Source organism: Cynocephalus volans, chromosome 8 (assembly GCF_027409185.1).
Source record: "Cynocephalus volans isolate mCynVol1 chromosome 8, mCynVol1.pri, whole genome shotgun sequence".
NCBI classification, from domain to species: Eukaryota; Metazoa; Chordata; class Mammalia; order Dermoptera; family Cynocephalidae; genus Cynocephalus; species Cynocephalus volans.
In genome coordinates, this window is record NC_084467.1 from 12,129,367 (window position 1) to 12,150,450 (window position 21,084).

General features: G+C 41.5%; 1 long non-coding RNA gene across 1 annotated transcript; it reads right to left on the bottom strand.

Annotated features, from left to right (window-relative positions):
* Window positions 1-2,895: 2,895 nt before the first annotated feature.
* On the bottom strand, window positions 2,896-20,151 carry LOC134384501 (uncharacterized). The gene is made up of 5 exons (XR_010024241.1): window positions 20,047-20,151; window positions 13,942-14,006; window positions 8,647-8,841; window positions 6,019-6,289; window positions 2,896-4,962 (listed from the first exon to the last, which is right to left on the bottom strand). It is a non-coding gene; the product is annotated as an uncharacterized LOC134384501 (long non-coding RNA).
* Between the last annotated feature and the right edge of the window lie 933 nt (window positions 20,152-21,084).

Consider the following 21,084-nt stretch of genomic DNA (forward strand, 5'->3'; position numbering starts at 1 on the left):
AACCAACAGAAAAGCTTTTTCTGGTTTAAAGCTATTGCAAATCCTTCTGCACTGAAGACAGTTGCATGGAGCTGCATTTTCTCTTCTCTAAAGATTCTCAGAGTATAATCTCCTAAGGGAGAACTGGTATATCATTTGGTGCTTCGTTTTAAAATATTGTCTTACTCTACATCTTCCTACATTTTTTTGGAGGGGTTATAAAATTCAGATTTTTCAGCATTCTGTGGACACAGATGTGTTTCCTTCTTTGAAGTGTGTCCATATGCATGATTCTTTGTCACCACAGTTTAGTTAAATTCACCAGTCCCTCACCAATACTGTTCAAATGTCAGTACCACAGACCATGAACTGTGAGCAAACACATCAAGTGCTACTGTACGAACTCAGGGCTCTCCCGTCAGCCCACAGTCCCTACACAAACAACACGTGTGCGTCATCATCAGTGTCCAATCGTGTCTCTCCTTTCAAAGTCTATTGGCAAGTGGTGGCTGTGCATCTGTTACTTAGTACACGCACAGACAGCAGCTTGTGTAGCTGTGTTGCCTCCCAGACTCACAGTGATAAGCCATGTGACAGCTACCAAAGACCAACACTTAGGAAAGGGAGTTTGCCAACAGAGATGAAAGTGCAACAAAGACACAAGAAGTAATGATGCTGGAAGGGAAACTGGAATCAAATGTAAATAGAGGTGGGAAATGTGGGCAACTGTGAGAGTCTTGATACTTCTGCTATTGAAAAGACTCCCACTTCTCAGCCACAGTGAAGGTGACCTTACAGACAAATAAGAGAACTTGTAAAAATAACAGATATCCCAGAAATAGTGATGCCAGTAACACTGCACATTAAAGGAAATCCCAGACATATTTCACAGCCTTGAAAGTTCAAACAGTAAAATACTGGAAGCTTGTATGGTCATTTTTATAGTTCTGCACTACCATGCAAAGCAAAGTGTGAGGAGCTGCCCGAAATCGTCATTACAAGATGGCGCTGATTTCCGGTGGAGGGCAGGGCTGCTCGGTAACACGCCTGGGCCGATTAGGCAGCCACCAATAAGGTAGGAGCACGTCCTAGGCGAGGAGCAGTCTCTATATAAAGGGCGCGGGTTCCCTTGCTCGGGGTCTCCATTTTTGGCAAGCTTATGCTCTCCCTCTCAAGATGCATTAAAGCTGATCTGCAGAAGGATCCTTTGTGTGCCGCGTCGTTCTTGCTGGCGAGACGGTAGCGCGGGACATTTGGTGCCGAAACCCGGGGACTTGTGTCATCGTCAGCACCTTCGGAGACCCCCTGGAGACAGGGAGGATTCAGAACTGCAGGAGGGTAAGTTCGGAGAGGTATGCCTGTTCTTGGTATGGGGTTAGGTCCAAGACAGCATGTCAGAAACTGAACGGAGTGAGAGGATGGGTACCCGCAGGAGGAGAGACGTCTCCCATAAGAAAAAGGGCCCTCCCGGTAAGTCTACGGACGAGGGAGAGATTCTAAAACAACAAAGTGACACTCCCGGCACATCTGCCGGTAAAGGAGGGATTTCAAAACCCAGACAAAAGTTGGAAGGGAAAGAAGGAGGCCTCTACCCTATGCAAGAGCTGGGGGCCTTAAAACAAGAATTAGAAGATTTAAATCTGGATGAGTATGTTTGGCTGTTGTGTGGGGTAAATGGCAGCTGCACGGACCTTTCACCGTTTGCCTTTTCAAAAGGCGGTGGTTGGGGAAATGCCTCTTTTGAGTGGAATGTGACTGAGTCCTTTGAATCCACTGTGTCCATAAAACAGCTTGGAACAAATTACTCTGTCCCGCCAACACCAGTTTGCCTTTATCCTCCTTTCATGTTTATTTTAACTAATATTAGTGATGAGAGGAGTCAGATTGCTTGTGATAACTATACTTGCTTTTATGCACAGTGCCGGAATGCTACGCTGTTCAATTTGGCCATAGTTGCTCGAATGCCTAGATGGATTCCTGTCCCAGTAGAAGCTCCCAATACTATGGTCTTGTTCAGGCAGAGGAGGGATTTTGGTCTCACTGCGGCAATAGTCGCCGCCGTATCCCTGGCGGCGGGTGCAGCCACAGCTGCTGCCGTCTCCTTGACTACCACGGTACAGACTGCCACCACGTTGAATAATTTGTCCTCCGCGGTAACACAGGCCCTAGAAACACAGACTGCGCTAAACGCTCAGCTGAAGGGAGGATTAATGGTGGTTAACCAGTGGGTGGATCTTGTGCAGGAACAAATAGACGTTTTATGGCAAATTGCTCAATTGGGGTGTCAATGGAAATATTCAGGGTTATGTGTCACCAGTATCCAATATAAAAAGTATACCAAAGCTGCAAATTTGTCTAAACAATTATCCCAGCATCTTTCAACAGGTTGGACGAGAGAATTTGACAACCTGATAAACCAGCTGCGCATGGCCATTGTGTCCGTGAATTCAACAAGAGTGGATGTCTCCTTCGCAGCCGGACTGTCCTCATGGATTAAAACGGCCGTGTCCCACTTCAAGGAGTGGGCAGGAGTGATTGGGGTTGGCATGTTCTTATGTGGGGGAACTGTGCTCCTACTATGGTTGGTCTGCAGATTAAAAGCCCAGACCCAGAGAGACAGGGTAGTCATCGCCCAGGCATTTCTAGCCCTGGAACAGGGGGCCAACCCTGACGTTTGGCTGTCCATGCTTAAGGATTAGCCTGCTCTGACTCCCCTTCCCCCTTCCTGTTGGCTGGCCTCCCTGAAGCTTGTTCAGAGGAGTTCGCCCTTGCTCAAACAGGTCTATGTGTAACAACAGGCTCCAGTGTGTCCAGAGACGGGCAACTTCCCCCAGACTTGAACCAACCTAAGACATGGTGCCCGGTGGCGATAGGGTCAACCTATGACGGGTAAGGTCAAAGTCTGTGGAGGGACGACCTAGGACAGGAACGCTGGCTAATTTGTCCGCGACCGCCGAGCTTGTACCAGCCGCTTTAAATGATAAAAAAGGGGGAGATGTGAGGAGCTGCCCGAAATCGTCATTACAAGATGGCGCTGATTTCCGGTGGAGGGCAGGGCTGCTCGGTAACACGCCTGGGCCGATTAGGCAGCCACCAATAAGGTAGGAGCACGTCCTAGGCGAGGAGCAGTCTCTATATAAAGGGCGCGGGTTCCCTCGCTCGGGGTCTCCATTTTTGGCAAGCTTATGCTCTCCCTCTCAAGATGCATTAAAGCTGATCTGCAGAAGGATCCTTTGTGTGCCGCGTCGTTCTTGCTGGCGAGACGGTAGCGCGGGACAGCAAAGACTGCCTGTATGTGTGTATATTTGCACACCGGGTAGGGCAGAGGTTCTCTGCTGGGAAATTTTGCCTCCCAGGAGACATTTTGTAACACCTGGTGACATTTCTAGTTTTCACATAGGGTTTCCACTGGCGTCTAGTTGGTAGCTACCATCATCTCCTACATCGCACTGTCTCATGCCTGGCAAAGAATTATCCAGCCCAAAATATCAAGATTGCCAAGGCTGAGAAGTCCTGATCTAGGGAAATCTACTTTTCTCCCACATTTGGGTACTGTCATTTTTATGTCATTTTTTAATAGAACACCATTTCTCTAATAATGTGAGGTGCTACTTTTTTTAATCACGAACCAGTTTCCACAGAATGGTGGGCATGGGAGGAAGAATTTTTAAATGGCCTGATGACATCTGCACCCTTTATTCTCTGTGTCACCCTCTTCTTTTAAGTGTGGGAAGAATTTGTGATTTTTTTCAATCCAGTTGAATAGAGTAAAGCTGACAGGCTGCTACCACCATAAATCTGGTCTGTTGTATAAGAAACCATGGAGCAGCCTGGAGAGACACCCTCTAGCTGAACTGTGGAAAGTTTCATGAGGTGGGGAACTGCAGTGGCCCCTAGGCTGAGGGCAGCCCTCATTTGCCAGTCAGAAGCTGGAGCTCTCAGTCACACACCACCAGAAATAAATGATGCCAACACCCCGAGTGAGGTCAGAAGCCCATTCTTCCCTGGTTGAGCCTTCAGATGACAACACATTTCAGGTGACTACCTGACTGTGTCTGCTGTCATCACTTCTCACCCCTTCTTTTCCAGTGCAGGTACCCTTCCTTCTCTCCACGGCCTTTTCTTCCACCCCAGCACAGCCCAGCTGTATCGCTGCACCCATTACCAGGGCTTCCTGCCCCCCAGAAACCCCAGTGTCTGTGCACAAACACATCTCTATTCCCATCAATCTGGACAAGTCTGACATTTTTCACAGAAACATTCAGGGGGAAAGCTAAAATCACCACCAGGCAGGAGCCCCTTCCACTCTCGCCCTGTTCCTTCCCCCAGTCACTCGCCTATCCCCTCACCTCCTCTTTACTAGATCAGTACATTTCTGCTCAATCAGTTGTCTTTGGCACACAGCTTTTGAAATTTTGGGAAGCTTTTTTTTTTTTTTGGAGAGGAGAAAGAGGAAAAAGTGTGAATAATGTGGAGTTGTGTGAGTTCAAATTCCTTTAGTTTGAAAATCCAAAGAATTCCCATTGTCTGGATGAGAGTTTCCAGCTGGGTTTCTCTGAGTCCTAAGGGCTGCGTGGGACTGGGGAGAGGAGCTCTCATGTTGGTCACCTGGGCCCCATCCCCACTTCAACTGAGCAGCTCTGGTTTTAGATTTGAGATTTCAGTTGGGCAAAGAGTTCCATTGCTGTTAACAAACATTTGATAGTGTCCAAATGGCTCCAGCCTGTGCCTGACAGTTGGTAACACTGAATCCTGGGGCAGAACTGCTGGCCTAAGGTCCCAGAAAGACTTACAGGCCTCTCCAACCAGCTCATTGCAGCCTCCAGTGTCCCTGGTCCCAGTGACTTCCAGGCTCACTAATAAAGCAATGTTTAGCACAACAGAGGTCCCTTGTAGTCCCTGGTGCTCCTTCCCTGGTAGGGGGAAGTCCTCCCTACCTCCCAACTTCTCTCCGTGTCTTCTTCAGACAGTGAGCAGAGGTGCCTGGCAGGGTACAGACAATGGCAGAGAGTGAGAAAAATGTCCTAAATGGTGGCACTCCTGAGGAGAAACAGAATAATCTATGAGACGGAAAGCAGTCCCTGGGCCTTCCAGCTGTGGTCCCTGAAGGAGGTGGTGATGACACGGTTGGCCACACTGTGGAACTGGGTAATGGTGGTATGGACAGTTGGTGCCAGGTGCTCCTTGACCTTCTTGTTCTACTGGGACAAGGGGGAGCCCCAGTGGTAATAGGGCACCACTTTCTTGCATAGCCACTGGGGAGGAGAGCATTACAGGGGCACGGCCCACCCCAGCTCAGAATCTGCAGTATCCCACAGTCCCCTGGCAGGTGACAGTGGTCTGAGCTGGAGCTCAGGAAGCTGAGAATGTAGCTGGAGGCTTGTAGGAGTCCCTGGATTGGGTTCTCTACCCACTAAAGGCACTTGATACATGATGTCCCAGGCCTACCACAGCTGAGGAAGGGTCTGTAGCATTGTAGCCACGTTATTCTCACCAGCCCCACATCCAGAAACTGTCCCAGGCATGCACATCTCAAGCTGGCATCTTCCACATCCTAATGAGCTCTCTGGTCCATTTCTGCATTCAGATTCACATTCCCTTTGGAAGCTACAACTAGGGGCTCTACTTGGGCATCTGCTACAGGGTCTAGTCCACATCAGGTGTTAAATAAGTGCTGAAGCTGGTGAAGCCTCCTGGGAGGGTGGGTGGGAGAGACCCATGGACCTGCCTGCACCTCAGTGAGCACTCTCCATCCCCAAATAGCCCAGGGCCTGGCCCTGCTTCCCATATGTCCCAACTCATTTGATCTTCACAGTCACTCAGTGCACCTGGTGCTGTCAGTGTCCCATCTATACTGTTGACATGTGGACAGGAATGTCACAGGCATTATAAAACTAGTTCAGTTCACGTGGTTAGTAAGATGAGTAATTGATACTGGACCCAGATCACTGGACTCTGGTCAGGAATGGCTTGTCTGGGACAGCAGGTGCAAGAAGGACAGCCTGTCTAGGCCCCACCCTGCAGAGCTGAGCTGCTCACCGTGTCCATCAGAGTCACCTGCTCTGCCAGCAGCTTGGGAGAGAACGCCATGATGTCACACATGTCCACACTGGGCTGGTTCATCATATCACAGGACAGGGGCAGGAGGGCTCTGGAGATTGCTCAAGTTCCAGCTCCATCACTGGAGGTGACCACTTCCCTGCCCCTGGTGTGGGCTCTAAAGATGGTCATGGATCCAGTTCTACAGGTGACTCTGAGTGCAGAGCAGGCAAGGTTGGCTCTAGAGCCTGTGTGGGAAGTACCTGTTGCTCTGGAAATGAAGCAGGTGCAGGAAAAAAAAAAAAAAAAGCTTCATCAATATCACTTTTCACTGGCCTTCCCAAACACAGAAAAAATCTCACTGCATTAAAGGAAGATCTAGCCCCAAACACCACCCCTGAAGTCTTCCAGACTGTAATCATCCTCACCATCTGTGTCTGCCTCACCTCACAAAGAGCTTTGGACCCTCCAAGTTGGCAAGAAGAACATGCCACTGGGGACCCATGTCTGATCCAGGCCAGTTGACCTGCATGTGAGCAATCCTAACTTTTAATGATGGAAAGTGAAAGCACGCCCAGGGTCCTAAGGCAGGAGCCAAGGGCTGCACCCTCTGCCCAGAAGTAGGCAAGCAACAAAGCAGGCGTGGGATCCTAAGGCAGGAGATGAGGGCTGCATCCCCCAACCAGAAGCAGGCAAGGAGCATGCTGTAAACACCACTTCCATGTGCATAGCCCACCATAGCCACTGCCCCAGCCACAGCTGCTGCAAAAGCAGCTCAACACCAAAGCAGTAGCCACAGCCACCATGCAGGCAGCCTGACAGACACTTGATGGCATTGACACAAGGAGAGTCACCAGCAGAGACCAGAAAAATAAAAGGATGTCTGTCTCCTCAAAGCCCACTCCAGAGTAACAGAAAATGCAACTGCTCTAACAGCTGATGACCAGACATCAAAATAGAGATATTAGAAATACAAAAAATCCAAGAAAATATGACATCACCAAAATAATACAGTAATTCTCAAATACCAAACCCTATAGAGCAGGAAATGTTTGAAATGACTGAAAAGGAATTCTAAGCAACAATCTTAAGGAAACTCACTAAAATATGAGAAGACTCAGTTAGGCAACATAATGAAATGAGAAAAACAAAAACTCAGGATATGCAGGAGGAAATTTACAAAGAGATTAATACTTTCAAAAAGAGTGTAGCAGAACTCACGGAACTGAAAGATTCACTCAGTGAAATAAAAGGCACAACTGCCAGCTTAAGCAGCAGGCTAGACCAAGCAGAAGAAAGAATTTCTGATCTTGGAGATAGTCTTTTTGAAATAACCCAGATGGACAAAAAAAAGGAAAAAATAATTTTTAAAAATGAAGAAAACCTAAGAGAGATAGCTGACAACCTTAAGTGCACAAACATTCAACTCATGGGCATTACAGGAGGGGAGGAGAAAGGAAAAGGGATGGAAAACCTATTCAGAGAAACAGTAGTGGAAAACTTCCAAGGTATGTAGAAAGCCACAGACATTCAGATCCAGGTGGCTCAAAGATCCCCAAACAGATTCAACTGAAAAAGACCCTCTCCAAAATACATTATAGTCAAACTGGCACAGCTCAAAGACAGAGAATCTTAAAAGAAGAGAATAGTGTCAGGTAACCTATAAGGGAGCCCCTATCAGACTAACAGCAGACTTCTCAACAGAAACTCTACAGGCCAGAAGAAAATGGGATGATACACTCAAAATACTAAGAGAATCCTTTTCTCTTGAAGGAAAAACCCAAACCTCAGCTCCCTCATGGGAATTATAAGTTGTATGGGATTTATGGTTCTTTCAGTCTCTACCCAGACGTAGTCCACATATTACCCACCCACCCCCAATTTGGAGTACAGAAAGCTTTCTTTCTGAAACAAAACTCCAGTATTTTTTCAGTTGGACCTGGGGTCTGTTATCCTAGTCAGAATATGGGAGAATGCACATACACACTGAGATCATGAGGGCTTCCCATCTGACATGCTGTGGACATGACCCACTCATGATGTCTACTGGGAGTATCTGACTCCCTGACTAAAACTGACACCCAATGACTGTCTCCTTTGATCACTAAATTATGCCAAATGTCTAGAAAAGTGACTGTGCAAAGTAAGTTCATTAGACATGTGTCGAATGAGTAAACCACAACCAGCACCTTCCGAGACATCTCAGTGGTCCTAGGCCTCTCTCCCAGTGCCTAGGGACCCATTTTTCTTCTATATCAAAGAAAAAGACAAGCTAAAAAAAATTTCAAACCTCCTTTACAAATGGGAAACTGGAATTGCATTCTATGTGCTTTCCCAAACACAGAAAGGCCTCAGGCCATTGAGGCATGAGGCAGAAAGCTACTTTAGTGAGGGGGAGAGAATTGTAATAAACATGAACTACAGCACGTGCAGCGTGTGCTATACATAACTCCAGGCATTAGGTACTCACTTGTTATGTCTTATCCCATTTAGTCCCCACAAAAACTCTGATGATCATCTTTTTCCACTTTTCAGAGGAACAAACAGAGGCTTGGAGAACTGCAGTGACATTACACAGCTAGGAGGTGGCAGAGTCACCACCATGCCTTGGAGGAGTCAGATGCTCACCTACTGAAGAGTTGGTCCAGGAACTGTGCAGCAGTGGTGAAGTCCTGGTAGGAGCACAGGCAGGTCATACAGTAAGGGATGGTTCTAACCTGGAAGGCTGATCCCAGGAACTCCACCAGCTTCTCCCCTTGTGCCTGGCTGGAGGGCCCACATCACGCAGATCTCCTCTATGTTTAGGGCAGATGCACTTTCACACTAGGGCAAGGAGGGACATACAGTCAGTAGCAGCAAAGTGAACCAAAGATATAATTGTCTGTGGTGTAAGAGTCCATTTTTATTTTTTTGCGTGTAGATTTCTAGTCTCCTCAATGCCATGCATCAAAGTATTATTTGCACGTTATGTATTCTTGGCATTTTTCTCAAAGATCAGATAGATTTCTGGGCTCCCTATTCTGTTCCATTGTTTTATACAAAGCTACCAGGTGCCAGCACCATACTGTTTTGATTACTGTAGCTCTGGAATTAGTTTTGAAATAAGAAAAAAATGTGGTATCTCCAGCTCTGCTCTTCTTGTTTAATATTGCTTTAAATATCCAGTGCCTTTCATGGTTTTTTATAAATTTTAGCATTTTTTCTATTTCTGTAAAAAATACCATTAGGATTTTTATAGTGATTACATTGAATCTGTAGATGACTCTGGGTAGAATGGATATTTTAACAATATTAACTTTTCCAATCCATAAATCTGAATGATTTCTCACAGATTTTTATCTGCTTTAACGATTCCATTAATTTTTTACAGTTTTCAGTGTACAATTATTTCATTTGACTGTTAAGTTTATTCCTAAGTATTTTATTCCTTTTGATTCTATTGTAAATGGGATTTTCATAATTTCCTTTTGGGAAAGGTTATTGTTAGTGCATGGATATGTGAATGATTTTTATATTTTGGTTTTGCATCCTGCAACTCTACTATTTTGCTCAGTAGTTGGTATGGGTCAAATGTGTTCTCCAAAAGTTCATGTTTTGGAAACCTGATCCCTACTGTAACAGTGCTAAGAAGGTGGGAAATTCAATTATGATATCTGAAAGTTGGGGCCTTTAAAAGCTGAATGGATACTGAGGACTGTTCTCTCCTAAATGGATTAATCCATTCATGGAGTACTGATTTATAATGGGTGGGCTGGTGGCTTTATAAGGAGTACATGAGAGAGCTCTTGTGACTCTCTCACCATGTGCTACTCTAAGTTGCTATAGGGAGTCACCACTCAAAAACTGTTAGAACTAATAAACTCAGTAAAGTTTCAGAATACAAATTCAACATACAAAAATTAGTAGCATTTCTGTATGCCAACACTGAACTAGCTGAAAATGAAATCAAGAGAGTAATCCCATTTATAATAGCTACAAAAAAAAAAAAAAACCATAGGAATAAATTTAACAAAGGAGGTGAAAAAAATCTCTACATGAAAACTATAAAACTCTGATGAAAGAAACTGAAGAAGACATTAATAATGGAAAGATATCCTGTATTTATGGATTGAAAAAATTAATATTGTTAAAATGTTGATACTAACCAAAACAATCCACAGATTCAATGCAATCCCTTTTAAGCTACCAATGACATTCTTCACAGAAACAGGAAAAAAAATCCTAAAATTTGTATGAAACCACAAAAGTCCTAGAATAGTCAAAGCAATTTGAGTAAAAAGAATAAATCTGGAGGCACCACACTACCTGACTTCAAAACATACTACAAAGGTATAGTAATCAAAACAGCATGGTACTGGCATAAAAACAGACACATAGATCAATGGAACAGACTAGCGAGCACAAAATAAAACCACGCTTTTTTAATACTTGAGAATATTGTTTTTATTAATAACATTAGCCTGAGAAAAGTCCAGAAACGCCACATTTCTTACTCCTCTTGTAGAATTCTCACTAATTTGAACCTAATAGCAATTACATAGTAAAAATTTCTCCACAAACATGAAATGTCAGCATAGAATTTAGGAGAAAAACCGAGGAACAGACTTTTCCTTATTTCTTTCATCCACATCCAGACATACAGGCCTCTCAAAGAGCGATAAATAAAAACAACTAAATTTAAAACAATTAATTTGAAAAATATTGTTTGTTTTTCTTCCTTCAAAGGAATCCTAATCCATTTAGAGAAGAAAATAAATTAGGACTAGAGAGTATTTGGGATGACAAGTACTTGGTGACACATGGAGCCTTTTTCTGGTCATTATTATGATTGTGCTCACAAATAAAGATACTTAGCAGAGTGACATAAGATTAATGTCAACTTTATAATGTAGTGGAAAAAAGAATATTTTTATTGTTATTATAATAGCAAAGCTGAATTTGCCTATTATTGTAAAATAGGAAGCTAGATTTATATTAGAAATCTGTCTACAGTATATGAAAACCCGGCCATGGAGGTGATGGGGGGACATTCTCTTAATGGAGTAAGAATTCAGTTATGCTTTTTTTTATTAAATATAAAATAAACACATATCAAAGATTTTTATTTAAAACCACACATTTTTAGCTAACGGACTTTCAACAGAGGTGACAAGAATACTCATTGGGGAAAGAACAGTCTCTTCAATAAATGGTACTGGACAAAACTAGATATCTACATGTAGAAGATCAAAACTACACCCTTATCTCACTCACATCATATACAAAAATCAACTCAAAATGGACTAAAGACTTAAATTTAAGACACAAAACTATGAAATTACTAGGAGGAAACATAGGGGAAATGCTACATGACATTGGACTGGGCAAGGAACCTACCTAAATGTCCATCGATAGATAACTGGATAAGAAAAATGTAGTACATATACTACATAGACTATTACTCTGCCATAAAAAGGAAAGAAATTCTGCCATTCATAGCAACATGGATGAACTTAGAAAAAATTATGTTAAGTGAAATAAGCCAGGCACAGAAAGAGAAATACCACATGTCCTCACTCATAAGTGGTAGTTTAAAAAAGAAAGAAAGAAAGAAAGAAAGAAAGAAAGAAAGAAAGAAAGAAAGAAAGAAAGAAAGAAAGAAAGAAAGAAAGAAAGAAAGAAAGAAAGAAAGAAAGAAAGAAAGAAAGAAAGAAAGAAAGAAAGAAAGAAAAGAAAGAAAGAAAGAAAGAAAGAAAGAAAGAAAGAAAGAAAGAAAGAAAAGATAGAAACAACAATCACAATAATATGTTGAACTTTCAAAAAAAAAGAGAGAGAAAAGAGCTGTGGTTATTAGTGGTGGGAAAGAGGAAGGGGACGGGTTAGCAAAAAATTGGTTAAGGGTCACAAAGATTTTGTAAACATGAATATACTACCTGATTTGATCACCACATACTGTACACAGGTATTGATATTCAAATCTGTACTCCACAAATATGTCTGTTGGCCATCTGTACACCTTCATATGAGAAATGTCTGTTCAGCTCCTTTGCCCATTTTTTAATTGGGTTACTTGTTTTCTTACTGAAAGCTGGACTTCATACTATACTACAAAGCTATAGTTACCTATGGAGCATGATACTGGAATAAAAACAAACATTCAGACCCATGGAACAGAATAAAGAACCCAGAAATCAAACCACAGACTTACAGCCAACTGATCTTTGACAAAGGCAACAAGAACATATATCAGGGAAAAGACTGCCTCTTCATTAAATGGTGCTGTGAAAACTGGACATCCATAAGTAGAAGAAGGAAACTAGACCCGTACCTCTCACCATCCCAAAATCAACTCAAAATGGATTAAGGACTTGCATATAAGACTTGAAACTATAAAACTCCTAAAAGAAAACATAGGGGAAATACTTCAGGAAATAGGACTGGGCAAAGATGTAATGAATATGACCCCAAAAGCACAGGCAACAAAAGAAAAAATAAACAAATGGGATCATATCAAACTAAAAATCTTCTGTACAGCAAAAGAAATAATTAACAGAGCAAAAAGACATCTTACAGAATGGGAGAAAATATTTGCAAACTATGCATCCAACAAGGGATTCATATCCAGAATATACAAAGAACTCAAACAACTGTACTCCCATTTTTATTGCAGCTATTCACAATAGCCAGGAGATGGAATCAACCTAAATGTCCATCAGTGGATGAATGGATAAAGAAAATATGATATACATACACAATGGAATACTATTTATGTATAAAAAAGAATAAAATCCAGTCATTTCTGGCAGCAGGGATGAACTTGGAGAACATTATTTTAAGTGAAATTAGCCAGGCACAAAAAGACAAATAACACACTATCTCACTCACATGTGGAATCTAAAAAAAAGTTTTTCTCATAGAAGTACAGACTAGAAGAGTGGTTACCAGAAGCTGCGAATAGCAAGAAAGATACAGAGGAAGAAATGGGGAGAGGCTGGTCAATGGGGAAAAAGTAACAGTTAGAAAGAAAGAATAATTTTTGGTGTTCTATTACATACTAGCATAACTAATAATATATATAAAATATATATATATATAACATAGCTAATAACATTGTATATTTCAAGATAGCTAGAAAAGACAAACTTGAATCTTATCATCACTGAAATAAATGTTAAGGTAATGGATATGTTAACTATCTTGATTTGATCATGATATAATACATACATGTATTGAAACATCACACTGTACCCCATAAACATGTACAATTATTTTGTATCAATTACAAGCAAAATTTTTAAATGGTAAAAAAAAAAGGCAAAGAAACAAAAATAAAGCTCTAGCTGTTCTGAATGCAAAAAAAAAAAAAAAAGCCCTCTTTGGAAATAAGGCACGAATTGAACAACTAAATAATCATAAATAATTGAAGTATAAAGTAAATAACTATGTAGGTATAAATAATACCTTACACAAATATTCATAAATGTTTTAGGTATTTGGATAAATATGTTGGATTTTATTAGCTTTCCAAAAGCTTTTCTCTATTCAAAATATTTGGAAATTTTCCAAGAATTTAACTCCCACTTGTTCTCATGAGAAGCAAAATTAAATTAATTTTCTAAATCAATATTAAATTAAGTATACTATTTTTGAAGTCAGGATCCACCTGCACAGATATTAATGATGAAAATACAATAGAGATGGTGCCAGATCCATCCATTTTATTCACATCAAATGGCTTCCAAAAACAAATCACATTTTTATGTGCTGACAAGTTTTCTTATGCAAACTGTAGAATGGACAAGGATCCTGTCCAGTAACTCAATTACTGTGATTTTTTCATAAAATGTGGATAAATAAAACTTATGCAAGTAAAGTAGGTTTTATTGGAGTTTCTTAATATTTATTTTAGTAACTTAAAAACATTTGAAAAATGTAAGTTCCTACCAGTAACGTGACACGTTGGTTGTCGAAGGACCTTTGCAGCTCTTGCGATGTGTTCTATGGCTTCCCTGAAGAACACATGGAATGAGAAATTTAGTGGCGAAAATGTGACAAACTGTTTATTGGTATAGGTGCTTTGTGGTATTACATACAAGGATACAGAAATGAGAATGACCCCTTCTCAGAATAATTTTTTTTTTTTTTCTTAAAGATGACCGGTAAGGGGATCTTAACCCTTGGCTTGCTGTTGTCAGCACCACGCTCAGCCAGTGAGCGAACTGGCCATCCCTATATGGGATCCGAACCCGGGCCCTTGGTGTTATCAGCACCACACTCTCCCGAGTGAGCCACGGGCGGGCCCCCAGAATAATATTTTAAAATGCATAAAATAAAATACAAGAGTTACAAAGGAAATCAAATATACTGACAGCTCTATTTAAGAACTCTTTGAGGGTCTGTGGACCCTAGGTTAAGAACCCCTTTTATTGGAAATATCTTGCAGTTCCACTGACAATCTGAGAAAAAGAATCTTCCCTTATTCAACTGCTAATTACCACTACAGTTCTGCAAATTTCCACACCTGTTTTCCTGGTCCTCCTGGCAAACTCTTGCCTATTTTTCTTACCAAGGTCATGGGCTACCTCCTTTTTGAAGTCTGACCATTTCACTTTCCCTTAAAACCAGGTAGACTAAAATACTCTTTCCCTAATTGTTCCACACTGTGGTATGTGCGTAGGTTTGTCACAGCCCTTACAGAAGCATATTTCTGTTAGGTTGTAAGTGTTTGGAGTCAGAGCTCATGCTAATTTTATATAACCCTCAGCACTCACCTCACTTGGTACCTGGCAGTGAGCTAACCTGCTAGCCCCATTTCTCTGATTTTTAAGACCTTAAGTGTAGTAGGATTCTATTCCAAAATCATTAGTGTAAGATGTAGATGATGGTGACTTGGACTAAAAGTGGCATTGAGAAAAGAGAAGTAGAGGAATTCAACATATATTTGAAAAAGAACAGACTTTACTGGTAGAAGATTGGATGTGGGACAGGGGAAAATGGAGACAAAGGGATTGGAAGGAATCAGATGGGCTATCAGAGAGAGGCTGATGACAGAAAAGGGGTGAATTCAAGGATGGTTTCTAGGTCTCAGGCTTGAATAATTGATCTTATTTATTCAGATGAGAAAAACTTGAGGAAGAATCGGTTTGGGAGAGAAATCAAGAGTTAAGGTTGAGACGTTTATGAGACTTCCAAGTATATGATATATAGACATATACTTGGAATATAGTCATATACTTGACATATAGGCATATACTTGGAATATGCATTTGGACATATGAGTCTAATGATTAGAAGAAAGATCTGATATGGGCTTTTCCACAATTTTAACAACACATTAAAAAGATCATCCACCATGATCAAGTGGGATTTATACCTGGGATGCAAGGATGTTCCAACACATGAAAAATAATAAATGTGATATACCATATTAACAGAATGAAGGACAAAAACTCTAAGATCACCTCAATAGATGCAGAAAAAGCATTTGACAAAGTTCAACAACTTTTCATGATAAAAGGTCTCAACAAATTAGGTACAGAAGGAATATACCTCAACACAATAAAGGCCATATGTGACAAACCCCCAGCTAACATCATAATCAATGGTGAAAAGCTGAGAGCTGTGGCTCACTCGGGAGAGTGTGGTGCTGATAACACCAAGGCCACGGGTTCGGATCCCATATAGGGATGGCCGGTTAGCTCACTGGGTGAGCGTGGTGCTGACAACACCAAGTCAAGGGTTAAGATCCCCTTACTGGTCATCTTAAAAAAAAAAAAAAAAAAGCTGAGAGCTTTTCTTCTATGATCAGGAACAAGACAAGGATGCCCACTCTCACTACTTTCAATATAGTAATGGAAGTCCTAGCCAGAGCAATTAGGCAAGAAGAGAAATAAAAGGAATTCCAATCAGAAAGGAAGAAGTGAAATTGTCTGTTTACTGACAACATGATCTTGTATATAGAACAGAAACACCTAATGATACTATCAAAATCTGTAAGAACTGATAAATAAATTAAGTAAAGTTGTAGGATACAAAATGAACATACAAAAATCAGTCACACTTCTATACATGAACAATGAGCTGCCCAAAAACATAAGAACACAATCCCATTTACAATACCAGCCAAGAAATATTTAGAAGTAAATTTACCCAGGATATGAAACATCTGTATATTGAACACTATAAGACACTGACGAAAGAAATGGAAGAAAACACAACTAAGTGAAAATATATGCTCACATTTATAGATTAGAAAAATTAATATTGTTCAAATGTTCACAGTGCCTGAAGTGATATACAGATTTAATGCAACCCCTATCAAACTTCCAGTGTCATTTTTCATTTTTCTTGTGGAACACAAAAGACCCTGAATAGGCAATCTTGAGCAAAACAAACACAGCTGGAGGCATCACACTACCTGACTTCAAAATGTACTACAAAGCTGCTGTAGATTGAATTCTGTCCCTCAAAGTTCATGTAATAGAAGCTTAACTCCCACTGTGACAGTGTTAAGAGAGTGGGAAATCTTATTATGGTAACTGAAAGGTGAGGCCTTGAAGAGGTGATTAGATTGTGAGGACCATGCTTTAGTAAATAGATTAATAAATTGATGGTTTAATGGTAGTCACGGGCATGGTTCTGAGGGCTTTAAAATGAGAGCACATGAGGAGCATGCCATCTCTCTCTCTCTTGCTCTTGCCTTTCTCACAATGTGATACCCTGTGTCGTTGAAGTCACCACCAAAGAAGATCTTCACCAGATGTGTCGCCTGGACTTCGGACTTCCCAGCATCTGAAACTATAAGCAATAAATACTGTTTCTTTATAAATCACCCAGTTTTGGGTATTTCTGTTATAAGCAACAGAAATGGACTAATATAAATGCTATAGTAATCAAAACAACACAGTAGTAGAATAAAAACAAGCACGTCAACCAATGAAACAAAATACAGAGCCCAAAACTAAACCTACACACTTACAGTCAATTAATTTTCAATAAAGGTGCCAAGAACACACAATGGGCAAATGACAGTTTCTTCAATAAATGGTGTTGGCAAAACTGCGTATCCACATTCAGAAAAATGAAATTGAACCCTCATCTTATCTTACACCATATACAAAAATCAACTCAATATGGATTAAAGATGCAAATGTAACACTTGAAATTGTAAAACTACTAGAAGAAAACATATGGGAAAAGCTCCATAACATTGGTCTGGGAAATGATTTTTTGGATATAATCTCAAAAGCAGGGCAACAAAAGAAAAATAGACAAATGGGATTGCATCAAATTAAAAAGCTTCCGCACAGGAAAAGAAACAATTTTAGCAGAGTGAAGACACAATCTCTGGAATGAAAGAAAATACTGGCAAACTATACATCTGATAATGAAATAAGTATCCAAAAATATATTCAAAATCCAAACAACTCAATAGCAAGAAAACAACCCGATTAAAAAATGGGCAGAGTAATTGAATATACATTTCTCAAAATAAGACATACAAATGGCTAACAGGTACATGAAAAAATGCTCAACCTCGCTAATCATCAGGGAATTGCAAATTAAAACCACATTGAGATATTACTTCATACCCATTAGACTGGCTATTACCAAAAAGACAAAAGATAACTAGTATTGGCAAGGATGTGGAGAAAAGGAAACCCTTATACACTGCTGCTGGGAATGTACAGCCATTATAGAAAACAGTATGGAGGTTCCTCAAAAAACTAAAGATAGAATTACCATATGATCCAGCAATCCCACTTCAGGGAATATACGCAAAAGAATTGAAATCAATAGGCTGAAGAGATATCTGCACTCCTATGTTCACTGCAGCATTATTCATAATAGTCAAGATATAGAATCAACCTAAGTGTTCATTAACAAATGAACAGATAAAGAAAATGTTGTATACATACACAATGAAATACTATTCCGCCTTAGAAAAGAACAAAATTCTGTCACTTGCAACAACTCAGATGCATCTAAAAGACATCATGCTAAGTGACACAAGCCAGGCACAGAAAGACATACTCCATGATTTCACTTGAACGTGGAAACTAGAAAGGTCAAACTCATGGAAGTAGAGAACACAATGTTGGTTAGCAGAGTCTGGGGCTGACGGGGAAAGAGGGGAGCAAGGAATAAAGGAATATTGATCAATGGGTACAAAGTTTTACTTTGGAGAAATAAGGTATGGTGATCTATTGCACAGCAAGGTGACTACATTTAATAATAATGTATGTTTCAGAATTACTAAAAGAGTGGGTTTTCAGTGTTCTTACCCCAAGGGAGGAAGTATGTGAGGTCACGAATATGTTAATTTGTGTAACTTTCTCACTGCACAATGTACACATGTATGGAATTATCACATTGTACCCCATAAATATATACAGTTGCTAGCTGTCAATAAAAAATAAAAATTAGGGCCGCGCCTGTGGCGCACTCGGGAGAGTGCAGCGCTGGGAGCGCAGCGACGCTCGCGCTGCAGGTTCGGATCCTATATAGGAATGGCCGGTGCGCTCACTGGCTGAGTGCCGGTCACGAAAAAGACCAAAAAAAAATAAAATAAAATAAAAAATAAAAATTAAACTAAAATAAAAAGAAACACAGTGAAGTACCAGCATAAAGTGTACATCAGAGGAACAGAATTGAGAGTCTAAAAGTAAGCTCACACATCTATGACAACCGGATTTTCACAAGTGTTTTATGATCACAACAAATGGTGCTGAGACAACTGAATAGCCACATGTAAAAAAATGAAATTGAGCCCCTTTCTCACACTATACACAAAATGAACTCCAAATGCGTCATAGAGCTAACTATAAGAATTAAAACTATGGCACTCTTAAAACACAGGAATAAAACTTTGTGATGCTGGATTTGGTGACGGTCTCTTAGGTAAGATGCCAAAAACACAAGAACCTATATAAAGAAAGAGTAAATTGGACATCATCAAAAGTAAAAACTGTTGTGCTTTAAAGGATGCTATCGAGAAAATGAAAAGACATCAGGCTGCATAGAAAAAAAATATTTCCAATTCATAGATTAAGAACAACAATATAGAATGAACTCCTACAACTGAATGATCAAAAAGACAATTAGCCCAAATTAAAAAATGATGGTCAGAGGAAGAGTCGTCCAGTTAGCTCTGTTGGTTAGAGTGTGGTGTTCTGATACCAAGATCAAGGGTTAGGATCCCCACACAGGCCAGCCGCCAAACAAACCAACCACAAAACTGCTTGGATAATTCAAATAAACATTTCTCTAAGTGACATATACAAAAGGCCAATATGCACCGAAAAGATATTCATCGTCACCATAAGAAAATGTCTATCAATACCGCAGTGAGATAATATGTCGCACACATTAGACAGGCTGTAATCAAACAGACTGTCAAGGCAAAGTATTGATAAGGCTATGGAGATATCACAACCCTCATATATCGAGGGAGGGATTGCAAAATGGTACAGACTGTCAGGAAACCAGTTTGGTAGTTTTTCAAAATGCGAAATGTAAACTTACTATGTGGGCCAGCAATCCTATTGCGGGGTACATACCAATGAAAACTGAAAACATGTCCACACAAAAATTTGTACATAAATGCTCAGATCAGCCTCACTTACACCCGGTGGCTCACTCGGGAGAGTGCGGCGCTGGTAGAGCCGAGGCCGCGGGTTCGGATCCTATATAGGGATGGCCAGTGCGCTCACTGGCTGAGCGTGGAGCGGACCACACAGTGCCGGGGAATGCGATCCCCTTACCGGTCAAAAAAACCCAAAAAACACAAAGAACACGCTCAACTTGTAACGATGACGAGAACACCGCTCCCCGCCCTCCCCTGGTGGCCTCGTCCCCGCCGCCCTCGCACTTGCAGCGGCGTTGGCTCCCCAGGCCTGGGACCCGAGGCCAAAGCCCCGGGCCCAACAGGCCACAGCCCAGCTGCACCTGCCACTCCGGTCCCTCCCCGCGGGCCTCCGCCGCCCCTTCCCGCCCCACCCTCCGAGAGCACCCGAGGCTACTCCCCTGCCTCGCTCACCCGGGCCCCACCTGCTCCGCCGCAGCGCTCTCCTCGCAGGTCTCCTCAGTCGGCCGCTGCTGCCGCTGCGTTGCCCCGCGCTCCGGCCCGCGCAGACCGAGAAGCCTCTGGTGCGCCCTCCCGCCGGCGTCTGGGAGACGTGCGCGCTCCCGCCTCGCCAGGCCCTGGTGGGCGGGGGGGAGTCGACACCGCAGAGCGGGCAGCGCCAGGCACGCGCCCAGGCCAAGGCGGGTGGGGGCGGGGAGGCCGGGGAAGAAGGCCCGCGGGCGGTGGGGTAATCACTAGGGATATTCTATAAAGATAAACAGGTCATCCTGCAACTACACACAGTTTTATTTCTTCTTTTGCAAACAACGTGACTTTTTTTTTCCCTCAGCTTATTTCAGTGGCTAGAATTTGCAGTACTGTGATCAGTGCAGAGAGAGCAGGTATCACTGCCTTATGATCTTTGAGGGAAAGCATTCAGTCTTTTATGATTAGGTGTGATGTTAGCTATAGGTTGTTACAGATTTTTTTAAAATGAGGTTAAGGAAGTTTCTCTCCATTCCTAGTGTACAGATGGATGGATTTCGTGAAATGCTTTCTCGCATTTTTTCTTCTCGGTGCTATACACACTGGTCATTCTTCATAGAACATGAATTCCAGTCTTCATCTTTTTAATCATTCTTTTCCAGATACCCTGAAGTCTGGAATTTATTACACCCACGATGGAGGATTACTGACACAGAGTGCCACAGGCCACTCCCATGTTAGGTATTTTCATTTCTGTCCATTCATCTCAGTACATCTCTGGTCTTTTTAGTAGTTACTTGAGCTTGCAGTTAAATGAAACTGCTGTTTTTCTTTTACATGGAATGTTGGCATACCCAATATTCAAATTTTCATTTGTTCCACATCAAGAAAATAAATGTTTATTGAAATTAACTATATGCAAGACACAGTTTTTTGTCATCATGGGGGACAGATACAAAAATGGTTTAGAGTCACAGCCTGCCCAGAATACACTCACTGTGTAGTAAGGAAGATGAATCAGAAACAGAAGGCAAAGT